We start from the raw sequence: 13,298 nt of genomic DNA, 5'->3' as shown, positions 1-13,298 counted from the left end.
TACCTCAAACGCTGCAAAAATAGAGCTGTTAAAATCTTCAAGGACTCAAATCACCCTGGTAACCGACTATTCACTTTGCTTCCATCTGGTAAGCGCTTCCGTAGCCTGATGGCAAAAACTGAGAGACTTAGGAGGAGCTTCTTCCCCCAGGCCATCAGGCTCCTAAACTCTAACTCTGTGTCATAAAATCACTTGACTCCATGTAAATATCACCATATCAATAAGCTATTCATAATTTTTCTCTACCTCATATTGCTGCTATTTAAATACCCTGTAGAACTTTTTTGCACATTATTTTTGCACATTCCTCTTATTGCTATTTAAGTCAACAACATACTGACCTGCACATTTATATTTATATTTTTTATCTTATCTTTTATTTTATTTTATTCTTTTATCTTATTTTTTTTACTTTTCTTCTCTTAATATTTGTATACTTTATAATTGCACTGTCCTTGGAGCGGACCTGACCTACATTTCACTGCTGGTTATACTCTGTATAATTGTGTATGTGACAAATACAACTCTTGAATCTTGACTCTTGAATCTTGACTGCTCACACTATACATGTCACCATATTTATATAGTGCTTTTTACAATGCAGATTGTGTTGAAGCAGCTTTACAGTATTAAACAGGGAAACAGTGTGTCATGATCCTCTGGCCAGACAAAACCAGCAGTTTAATTCCAGGCCACAACAAAGTCAGATTGTGCAAAGGACTCATCTGGCTCCCATGGTCTGCTGGGCTAGTCTAGAGCATTCAGAACCTCATGCTGGGCAGCAGTTTCACCTTCCAACAGGACAATGACCCTAAGCACACAGCAAGCATGGCTTATAGACAACTCTGTGAATATCCTTGAGTGGCCCAGCCACAGCCTTGGATTGAACCCAGTCAACTATTTCTGGAGAAACCTGAAAATGTGCATCTGCCTCCATCCAACCTGACAGAGTTTGAGAGGTGAAGAGGCGAGGAGAAGAATGGCAGATAATTACCAAATGATGATGATCAAAGCTTGTAGCATCACACCCAAACATATTTGAGACTGTAATTGATGCCAAAGGTGCTTCGAAGAAGTATTGAGCAAAGGCCGTGAATACTTATGTACATGTGATTTATTTTTATTTATTTTTTAATAAATTTGCAAAGATTTCAAACAAACTTCTTTCACATTGTCATTATGGGGTATTGTGTGTAGAATTTTGAGGAAAATAATTAATTTAATCCATTTTGGAATAAGGCTGTAACGTAGAAAAAATGAAGCGCTGTGAATACTTTCCGGATGCACTGTATCTTTAAATTTCTGCCCCTCCTGAAAGCCGCCACCATTCTATGTTGGTAATTGATTTCCTAACTCAAAATTACTTCTAATTCCCACTGCTAATGCCTTGGCTGTTTACGAGAATCTACACCAACACCCCTTTTCTTGCAACATTCTCCCTTTTACTTCCTTTTCCTTCCTCCTTACTACTTTTCTCACAAATGCCTTGAGTAACCCATTCTTCTTTTCTTGTATAAATTAACCACAGTTTTACTACAAAAAAAACAAACAAAAAACAAAACAAACAATGGTTACTATAGTTAAACCATGGTAACCATTAAAAAACATGGTTTTGCTACAATAACCATATAGTTTAACAATGGAATTTGTAGCAAAACTGTGGTTATACAATTGGTAATCAATATGCCAAAAACCATGGTTACAACTTTACACGTTTACTAACTGATTAATTTTCATAAGGATAAAGCTTGGAATAGGGTTCTTACTGTGTTTACTCTGTCCTGCTCTCTTGTACAGTTTCTTCCCACTCCCCCATATATATAGTTGCATAAGCTGGTGTGAATTTCTTACTAATGGTTGTACCCTTAGTTTGTAAGATGGATTGTAGATGCATTGAACTCAGTCATTTTTTTTCTGAGACTCAGTTCTAATGGTCTTAAAATAGTTCCTTCCAGTCTATATTCACCAAAACATTTCTTCAACATTTTCTACCATGCCTGTCTCAGTTTCTATATTACCTTCTGTATAAAGTGATATGGTACTTTTTAAATAGCTCTTATGTTCTATGGAAAGTAGGTTAAAAAAGTCAATTCATTCAGCCACTCTATAACTCTTGCTTCCACAGTCCAAGACAATGGGCCTCTCTGTGGGAATATCTGGGAAAGGCCATGATGCCTTGTTTTTATTTATTTTAGGTAGTAGGTAAAATCTCTAGTTCTTAGCTCTTCTACTCTTGATGTGTCCCACCCTCTCACATACTGTGTTTGCTTCTTAGTTAAAAAAGCCCTGTTGGAACAGTCTATCCAGTACCTCTATAATAATTTCAATAGACTCTGTGAACATTGGTTTATCCTGTAGTCTATTAAATTCCTCATCCTTTAAAGGTCCCATGGCATGAAAATTTAACTTTTTAACATTAACATGAGTTCCCCTAGCCTGCCTATGGTCCCCCAGTGGCTAGAAATGGCGATAGGTGTAAACCGAGCCCTGGGTGTCCTGCTTCGCCTTTGAGAAAATGAAAGCTCAGATGGCCCAATCTGGAATCTTCCCTTTATGTCGTCATACGGGAAAAGGTTACCTCCCCTTTCTCTGCTTTGCCAGCCCATGAGAAAATGAGCTACAACCGTGCAAGGCGAGCGCAGTATGTTTTTTTTTCCCTCGAGAGACATCATGGCTTGCAAACGAGCGAAGCATTGTTTTTTGGCACTTAAGATCTGTTCTACTCTAACTGTCACATACTGTAATACAACTGAATGCGCAATAAAGCTGTTCACATTTACATATTTTCTAAGTATCAATAGTTAACACGACCCATTAATAATACGTTAACCCTGAATCACTCTCACTATACTCCTTAAATAATAATTTATAATCCTGATTTTTTTTTTTAAAGTCACTAGGTTTGTTAGTATGTACCCGTTATGAGAAAAAAGCTGCCAAAAGGGTCTGAAAGTTACTAAATATTGTGCTAAAGTCACGCTCATGTGTGTGAGATGTGTGAGCTGATGGCAGCGGGCGGTGGATATTGTTGTGGCCCGCCCAGGTAAAGTCCATGTGTGGGAAACACTGACCGTATCCAGACACAATATTTTAAACTAACCATTTGGAGACGTCCTGCTGTAGCCGCTGAGTTGCAACTTCTTCAGCCGGTGCTTCTCCCTCCGGATCAGATTCTGGGTCAAACTGAAAAGCTTGAAGGACTGAGTGTCTACGAGCAATTGCGATACATCCACTGTCAACATTAGCGCATGGTACCGTGGCCAAAGCTGCAGGCCACACACCCACCCTCCACCTTGCCCCGCCTCTCTCCTTCTCATTAGCATTTAAAGCTACAGACACAGAAATGGCAATTCCTAAGGAAAGCTCATTGTGGGACTGGCTCGTAGTGGCTGAAATTCTGCACCAAGTCTGAATTTCGGGAACAAGACTTCAGATACAGTACTAGGGACCACTTAGGCCTACATAAAAGCATCCAAAAAAACAGCATATCATGGGACCTTTAACTGTTGATTAGCTTCCCTAATTTATTGCTACTATCAATGCACTCCTCTGATCTGCTGGTTTAATCACAATAGGATTGTCATTCTTCAATCTATCTCCCATTCCCCTCATGATAATTCCATACCTCTTCCATCCCTCTAACCAACTTTTCATCTTCCTCAATTATTTTCCACACTAGCTCTGAAACTTAGCTATTCTTGGGTTCCCAACCTGAACTTGTTGTGAAAAGGACTCTCTCACTCTGGTCTACCCCATTTTCTTCTTGCTCAAAAAAGGAAACCAATTTAAGCCTTATATGCAGGGATTGACATTAACACCTGTCAACCATTGTTGCCATCTATAATGTGTTGCCTGTTATAAGTGATCGGCATAAGCAACACATAAGGTATTTCACACTCGTTCATGCACACACCATGACAGCCAAAACTGTGTCTGATTTCAGAGTTAAAATATTAGATCCTTCATGTCATCTCCCTCCACAGGTATAATTCATGTTTTGAGAATTGAGTCACTCTCCTACTCTTTACTGTGTAACTTATATTTAGCCATTGGCATTTTAATCACTTGAATACATAGTTATACATTCAGTTATACATCGTGATGACTGATTGGATGCAGTACATGCACACTTGGGTATTGTTTGTTAACCAATTAGCCTATACAATTTAGATGTTTGAAAACTGCCAAACTGAGCCCAAACCAGCCCAAATTTTGTCCAACTGCGCAAGACAATTTTTACCCACACAATCAAATTCAAAACCGCTTAATCTGGCAACACTGCTGCCAATAACCCACTATATGTGGATGGATTTCACCAGTGGTGTGTAATCAGTCACTCCCACTAGCCACTTTTGAATATTATTTACAGCAACAGAGCTCGACAATAATGCTTGTCTGGGACAAGTGGATTTTTTTGAAGGGACACGTGAAAGAGAATTTTATTTGCCCAACTGGACAACTAACCAAAATGTTGGTGAGAATGGTTCTGAATTTATTACATTTGGTGTAAAAGGCAATTCATAATGGATAATGTATTGACAGTCGCAGAGTTTAAGGCACATGTGTCAAACTCAAGGCCCGTGGGCCTATTCCGGCCCGCCACATCATTTTATATGGCCCGCGAGAGCATACTGTCTTAAAATAAAAACTCTATGCAGCTTTATATCATAAATTATGAAAGTGTGTATCAATACCACAAGTTTCTGTTTCTATTAGGCGTTTTGTTGTGCATATGATACGCAATGGTTAGAATTAGGGGTGTGGGTTTTTTCTGTTGATGTCTGAGTGGACGGCTCAAAGGAATAAGTGCAGACCTCAATGCTCGAGCACCACCGACACACAGAAAAACGTCTCAGGTTACGTATGTAACCATGGTTCCCTGAAGGGAACGAGACGCTGCGTCGAAAACGCATATGGGAACGCCTTCAGCGTGACCAGGCTCTGAATATGATGTGTAATCAGTCAAACAAGGGCGAGGCATCACGGGCGGGGTGACGTCACGACCAGGAAGCATATAAGCACGTGCGGCGGAGCCGGCTTCAGCTTCAAGTCATGAAGCAAGCGCTGGCAGGGATGCCGGAAGTGTGGCAACGCGACGCAGCGTCTCGTTCCCTTCAGGGAACCATGGTTACATACGTAACCTGAGACGTTCCCTTCCAGGAACTTCGAGCTGCGTCGAAAACGCATATGAGAACGAGATACCAACGCCGCCAGACTGACAAGTCCCTGCCTGGTGTCAGGACGAAAGGACAGAGGAGCCGGGAGTGGCTCGGATGTCGAGGTCATAGAACCTAACGAAAGTCAGGGGCGTGGACCACCCAGCTGCGTTTCAGATGTCCTGCATGGAACACCTGCCCAGAAGGCCTCGGAGGCCGCCACACCTCGGGTTGAGTGCGCTCTGACTCCCACCGGCGGGGGGAGCTCAGAGGCCTCGTATGCCAAAGCCATGGCACCCACAATCCACCTACTAAGAGGAGGGCTTCGTAGCAGGAAGACCCCTCTTAGGCGGACCATAGCACACGGGCAGCTGGTCCGCTTTCTCCACAGGGAGGACCTGTGGATGTATGCGTCTAGTGCTCGCACTGGACACATACGGTTGTGCTTCTCCTGGTCTGGCTCCCCGAAGGGAGGAGGACAGAAGGCCTGCAGTACGACCGGCTGTGGAACGACCGATGGGACCTTCGGAACATACCCCACGCGGGGGTAGAGGAATACTTTCGCCGAACCGGGAATACTTTCAGCCTCAGCGCACCGCGGAGGAAACGTGTAACCAGGGGGTGTCTACCCACTGACTGGCCACCGGTAAGGGCGTGGTATGACGAAATAGCTGCCACGTACACCTTAACAGTGTAATGGGTTACCCCTGCGGAGAAACGGGCCTGCAGGAACTCCAGTACTGCACCAACGGGGCAGTTGACTGGGTCGAGCTGGCGGTCCCCGCACCAAGAAGTGAAGAGCCTCCACTTCAAGGCGTACAGTTTCCTCGTAGAGGGAGCTCTGGATTGGAGGATGGTCTCGACAACCTCGGTTGACAGACCGGAAGCTATGAGCTGTGCCCCCTCAGGGCGTCACACCAACAGCTTCCATCACTCCGGGCGAGGGTGCACCTCGGTGCCCCCGGCCTGTGAGAGGAGGTCCCTCCTGACGGGCACTTCCCACGGAGTGCCGTCGAGGAGAGATATCAGGTCCGAGAACCATACTCGGCCCGGCCAGAACGGTGCTACTAACAGTAGACTGACCTCGTCCCGGCGCACTCTCGCCAGAACTCCAGGGAGCAGAGCGATCGGGGGGAAGGCGTACAGACGGAGCCTCGGCCACGTCTGTACCATAGCGTCCAGTCCCAGAGGAGCTGGAGGGGTCAGCGAGAACCAGAGAGGACATTGTGCTGACTCTTGAGTCGCAAAGAGGTCCACCTGGGCCTGGCCGAAAATACCCCAAATCTGCTTCACCACCTCGGGGTGAAGCCTCCATTCCCCGGGCCTCAGCCCCTGCCTCGACAGGATGTCTGCTCCCACATTGAGATGCCCAGGTATGTGCATAGCTCTCAGAGATAAGAGCTTGCCCTGGGACCACACAAGGATCTGGTGTGCCAGCTTGTACAAGGGGCGCGACCGCAGACCTCCTTGGTGGTTGATGTAAGAGACCACTGCCGTGCTGTCGGTGCGCACCAGCATGTGGTGATCTCTCAGGTCTGGGAGGAAGTGCTTGAGTGCACGGAACACCGCTAACATCTCTAGCCGATTGATATGCCACGTCAGGTGGCAACCTCTCCACAGACCGTGGGCAGGGTGGCCACTCATGACCGCACCCCAACCGGTGAGGGAAGCGTCCGTCGCTAGCGAGACGCGGCGACAAGGAGCTCCCAACACCGGGCCCTGGGACAAGAACCAAGGATTCCTCCACATGTCGAAGGCACGGACACAACGGCGTGACACTTTGACAGCGCGGAGTGAGTTTCCCCTCAGGGAGACCCCCTTGGTCTTGAGCCACCACTGTAGGGGTCTCATGTACAGCAGGCCAGAAGGTATCACGCTGGACGCAGCTGCCATGAGCCCCAGCAGTCTCTGAAACTGCTTGACAGTGAGTGACTGGCCTTCTCGCACTCTCCTGACTGTAGTAAGGATCGACTCGATCCGAGCAGGGGACAATCGTGCCTGCATCGTGGTCGAATCCCACGCCTAGATAAGTGATTCTCAGAACCGGAGAAAGCACACTTTTCTTGGCGTTCAGTCTCAACCCCAGTTCTTTCATGTGGGCGAGAACGACATCTCGATGCCGAACCGCCAACCGCTCTGATTGAGCGAGGATCAACCAATCGTCGATATAATTGAGTATGCGGATGCCCTGAAGCCGCAACGGGGCCAGTGCCGCATCCACACACTTGGTGAAAGTGCGGGGTGAAAGTGCTAGGCCGAAGGGAAGAACCCGATATTGGTACGCTTTCCCCCCAAAGGCGAACCTCAGGAACTTCCTGTGAGAAGGAAGGATGGAAACATGGAAATATGCGTCTTTGAGATCTATCGTGACAAACCAGTCCTCGGACCTGATTTGAGTCTTGACCTGCTTGATAGTAAGCATCCTGAACTTCAGCTTTCTGACTGAGCGGTTCAGTAGACGCAGATCCAGTATGGGCATCAGCCCTCCATCCCTCTTCGGAACAATGAAGTACCGGCTGTAGAAACCGGACTGGGTCTCGTGAGGAGGAACCAACTCGATGGCTTCCTTCCTCAGCAGAGTACCAACTTCCTGTTCCACAACCAGAGCCTGCCCGGGGCGGACCGCAGTCATAACAACCCCGCAGAACGGCGGGGGTGGCCCGCCGAACTGAATACGATAGCCTTTCGCTACGGTCTGCAGGACCCAAGGAGACACATTCGGCAGCCGCTGCCAGGCTGTCAAATGCTCTACTAAGGGAATCAGTCTCTCGAGACTGACCTCTGGTGCAGCCAGACCGCTGTCTTGAAGCGGCGCACCGGCAGGAGACGCGTAATCTGGCGGCTGAGGCGAGTTTCTCGGCTCCGCGCTGCCGGGCGGACAAACCTGAGAAATATACTCGCTGGGACCGGCTGTGCCCTGGAACAGCGGCAGGGTCAGCAGACAAGTCCCTGGAGGGCACCGAGGGGAGACGGTCACCGTGTGCCGCGGTGTAAGCCGCTCCACCCCAGTAGGGGTCGTCCTCCGTAGTCCTGGGGCTCACCCGTCAGGACCTCTGAACGAACCAGACCCTGCAAGGCAGGACCCAAAGAGACACATTCGGCAGCTCGCTGCCCAATGATCTTCTAAGGGAATCAGTCTCTCGAGACTGACCTCTGGGTTCAGAGAAGCGGCCAGACCGCTGTCTCGATGCGGCGCACCGGAATGAGACGCGTAATCTGGCGGCTGAGGCGAGTTTCTCGGCTCCGCGCTGCCGGGCGGACAAACCTGAGAAATATACTCGCTGGGACCGGCCGTGCCCTGGAACAGCGGCAGGGTCAGCAGACAAGTCCCTGGAGGGCACCGAGGTGAAGTGGTCACCGAGTGCGGCGGTGCAAGCCACTCCACCCCAGTAGGGGTCGCCCTCCGCGGTCCTGGGGCTTGCCCGTCAGGACCTTTTGCGCGAGGAGCTGGTATGCGGAGGAGGCTGCGCCCGCCCAGCAGCCACCTGAGTTTAGAGAGCGTGCATACCCTCTGCCCACCAAAGATGTTGTAAGCAGAGCAGGAGCCTTCAAAGGCGATGCCGTGGAGGGAGACAGATAGCTCGCAAGCGTCTGTTCAACCCGCGGCATCATCGCCGCATACCCGCGCTCATTCAGTTCCCGCGGGAACGACTGGCCGGGACGAAAAAAATTCACCCGCGATCTCGACACCTCGGTGAGGAGATCGGGGAAAACGGAAGGCTCCTGTGTAGAAGTAGCTCTCTGGGGCGAGAGAGGCGGCGAAACCTCGTCAACGCTCGTCACATCAACCTCCTCGGAGGACGCAGCGTCAAGCCCTCGTCTCGGGGGAAGAGACCGCTTCCGAACCGAGAGACGGGGCGCCAGATCAGGCGCGGAAGAAGATAGGGACATGCCCGTCTGACTCTCGCCAGCCAGATCAGCCTTTTTCTCTTTTTTTTTTTTTTCTCTCCGCAAGCCCCGCGAGCGCAGCCGCCGCTCTGCCTTTTTTTTCTGATTTAAAGGCAGAAGCGGGACCGGCTTTATTCATTTTATGCTTGTGCAAACACTGCAGCTTACAAAGCTTTCATAGTTATATCATATTGGGGTGACAGAGGCGGCGAAACCTCGTGAACGCTTGTCACATCAACCTCCTCAGAGGAAGAGAGACGAAGCATTGAGCCCTCGTCTCGGGGAAGAGACAGCTTCCACACCGAGAGACGGGGCGCCAGATCTGGCTGATACGGGAGGAGATAGGGACATGCCCGTCTCACACTCGCCAGCCAGATCAGCCTGCGAGCCCCACGAGTGCAGCCGCCGCTCTGCCTCGGCAGCAGCGGGACCGGCACCGCGTGGGGAGCTCGCGAAGGCTCCCTTCTCGAAGAGAGCCCTCCGGGTGCGGAGACCGATTTTGTTCTCCGCACCCAGGCAGACCACGCGCAAATCGTGTGTGTCCTAGCTCATGATATAGCGAGGGCAAGGATGCACACACGACTCAAAACATGGTCTGAAAGCTTCACCCCTGAGCTTGCCCTTGGCTTTGGCATGATACTGAATGCTTTCCACTTAAAACTAGGACAAACAACAGTAAATAAGACTGACACACACAGAGCGCTTCGCTGAATGACAAAAAGCTGAAGCCGGCTCCGCCGCACGTGCTTATATGCTTCCTGGTCGTGACGTCACCCCGCCCGTGACGCCTCGCCCTTGTTTGACTGATTACACATCATATTCAGAGCCTGGTCACGCTGAAGGCGTTCCCATATGCGTTTTCGACGCAGCTCGAAGTTCCTGGAAGGGAACACGATATTCTCCATTCATTTAATGAAATAAAAAATCGATTGCAGCTTTCAGACACGACTTTCTTCTCTTCTTTCTTCTTTCTTTCTTTTATTTATAGAGCACTTTCACACAACTACCAGTTGATCCAAAGTGCTGTACAATACAGCTAAAAATACAACAGATATAAAACCAAAGTACATCACAACACAATATAACAATACAATTGACAAGGCTATGTAAAAGCTATTGACAGAAGATGGTTTTTAAGCTGGCACTTAAATACAGGCAAGGAGGGCGCAGCTCTAATAGAAGCTGGTAAATTGTTCCACAGTGTGGGGCCAGCAACAGCAAAGGCTCGATCACCTCTGCAGAAAAGCCTCGATCTAGGAACAGAGAGGAGACCAAGGTTACTGGATCTTAGGGATCTGTTAGGTTTATAGGTAGAAATTGCCTCAGAAAGATAGGATGGGGCGAGATTATGCAGAGATTTAAAAACAAAAATTAAAATTTTAAAGATAATTCTAAATTTAACTGGTAACCAGTTTAGTGAAATAAGAATGGGCGAGATGTGATCGAACCTTCGTCTGCCTGTCATTAATCTTGCAGCAGCGTTTTGGACCATCTGCAGACGCATTATAGAAGACTGACTTATACCATAGTATAATGAATTACAATAGTCTAAACGAGATAAAACAAACAAGTGAATAATCTGTTCAAACTGTTTTACAGAGAGTAAGGATTTAATTTTGGATAAACGGTGTAAGTGGAAGAAACTTGATTTGACCACTGCGGTAATTTGTTTCTCAAAACCCAGGTTGCAGTCAAAAAGAACACCAAGATTTTTGGCACAGGGTGTAAGGTAGGAAGAGAGATGACCAAAGTGAAGGGCACAGTCTTCATATGACTTTAAACCAAACAGAATGATTTCAGTTTTGTTCTCGTTTAACACTAAAAGATTCTGCTTTAGCCATATTTGCAATTCGTTTAAACAATTCAACAGAGGTCCTAAAAATTCTTTACTTTTGTGTTTCAAGGGAAAGTACAACTGAGTATCATCCGCATATAAGTGGAAGGACACTCCATATTTCTCAAAGATAGCACCCATTGGTAGCATGAATATAGAAAATAAAACTGGGCCAAGAATTGAGCCCTGAGGCACCCCACAGACAAGTGGGTGTGAGGACGAACTATGTTGGCCAATGGAGACACTAAAACTTCTGTTTGCTAAGAAAGATTGAAACCATTTCAATACCTTTCCTTGTAACCCAACACAACTCTCCAACCTGGAAATCAAGATCGTGTGGTCAACCATATCAAATGCAGAGCTTAAGTCTAGAAGCACCAACGCTACAGCATTCCCTTTATCTGTTTCTATTAAAATATCATTTACAACTTTTAGAAGTGCAGTTTCCGTGCTGTGTTGAGACTTAAAACCCGATTGGAATTTTTCAAGAATATTATTTGACATCAAATGGGACTGTAGCTGAGTCAACACAATTTTCTCAAGGATCTTTGAAAGAAATGGCAAATTTGATACAGGCCTGAAATTATTAAAATTTGAAGAATCAAGATTAGGCCTCTTTAATAATGGAGTTACTGTAGCTGTTTTTAAGCAGTCAGGAACAACCCCAGTAGTTAAACTAGTATTAAAGATTGATAGAAGATCGTGGCCAATGATCTTGAAAATCTGTTTTAAAAATCTAGATGGAATAATATCTTGAGAAGACGAAGTTGGTCTTAGACGTTCAACAATGTCTTTACAGAATTCAAAGGAAACAGGCTGAAAGTTATTCCATAGCACTTGATCACTTGATCTCACAGGTTGGGCCGAGTTCCCCAAGGGCAAGTTAGATCTTAATTGAAAGGATTTCTCGTTAAAAAATTTACAAAATTGTTCACACAGTGATACGGAAGAATCAGGAAAAATGATGACAGGGGGACTGAGCACGGAGTCAATAGCAGAGAAGAGTGCCTTAGGTCTGTGAGAGTTGTCACTAATAAACTCAGATAGATACTTGGCGGCCTTAACAGCTCTCTGATACACAAATAAGGAATCTCTCCAAATTTCATAAGAGACCTGTAATTTATCCTTGCACCATTTTCGCTCTGCTCTTCTGCAGGCCTTTCTAAGCAAACGAGTTGAATCATTAAGCCAAGACTGATATTTGGTGACAATACGTTTAGGTTTTAACGGAGCAATGAGATTTAAAGTAGACAAACATTTTTGATTAAATAAATTAAAAAGTCTGTTCACATCCTGCAGAGAAGAGAACAATTCAGGCAAAGGTGGGTCAGTTATAGCATAAGAGGATGCAAATCTCTCACATGACTGAGTGGAGAAATAACGATTCAAACGAGTCGCTGGACATGAGGCAGCAACTGGATCAGGAAGATGAGAAGAAAAAAGTACCAATCTGTGGTCAGAAAAACAAGTTTCAGTGATTTCAATGTTCGAAATTTGAAATCCACGTGAAAAAACCAAATCCAACGTGTGACCATGAGCATGAGTAGGCTCTTGCACCCACTGCACAAAATCAAGTGAGTCAATAAGATTTTTAAATTCAGTCACCAGAGGCTTAGTGGGGCAACATAAATGGATATTAAAATCACCCAACACTACGATGTAATCAAACCGAGGAATCAGTTCTCCAAGTAAATCAGAAAAATCATTTAAAAAAACATTGTTAATACGCGGTGGACGATAGATATTAACACAAAGGACTGGACGTGCCAAATCTATTTAAAGAAGCTGTACCTCAAAGCTCGAATAGACACCAGACTGAATAATACGTGTAATGAAGTTTCGTTTAAAAACAGCTGCCAGTCCTCCTCCACGTCCAGTTTTCCTGGGGCAATTATAAAAAGTGCAATCCAGAGGAACAAGTTCAGAAAAGGGACTGAAATCTCCCTCTTTAACCCGTTTCCGTCAAAAATATAAAATCCAAATCCTTTGAAGTAAATAAATCGTGCAGGATAAAAGTTTTATTGACCAAGGAATGAACGTTAAGTAATCCCATTCTGATCGGCGGGGACTGATTCAGTGGACAGAGAACGCATTGGTTAACACCTCCACCACGAATCCGGGGAGAGATGGGGCGCGCAGACACATCCAGGAAGCCGGGGGCAATCGGACGAATCCACCGATAGGGCTTCTCCAGCGAACGTCTTGCCATATAATGACCAGAGACGGGCCAAGAAGCCAGTGAGGGAAAGTCAGAAAGCTGAGTAAATCCAGAGAGTAAACCGGACTTAATCCTGGTAGTAACACCAGCCCGCTTCCCTCGTCTTCTGCGACGCACGTCGAAGGGCCATCGACACAGAAAATCGGGAATGTTTGGAGCGAACGGCGGTGGACGCGTATAAGCTCCACTCCACTCGGCATCA

The sequence above is a fragment of the Barbus barbus genome (assembly GCF_936440315.1).
Source record: "Barbus barbus genome assembly, chromosome: 8".
NCBI classification, from domain to species: Eukaryota; Metazoa; Chordata; class Actinopteri; order Cypriniformes; family Cyprinidae; genus Barbus; species Barbus barbus.
The sequence above is the reverse complement of the archived record's forward strand: the minus strand, read 5'-3'. Positions refer to the sequence as shown.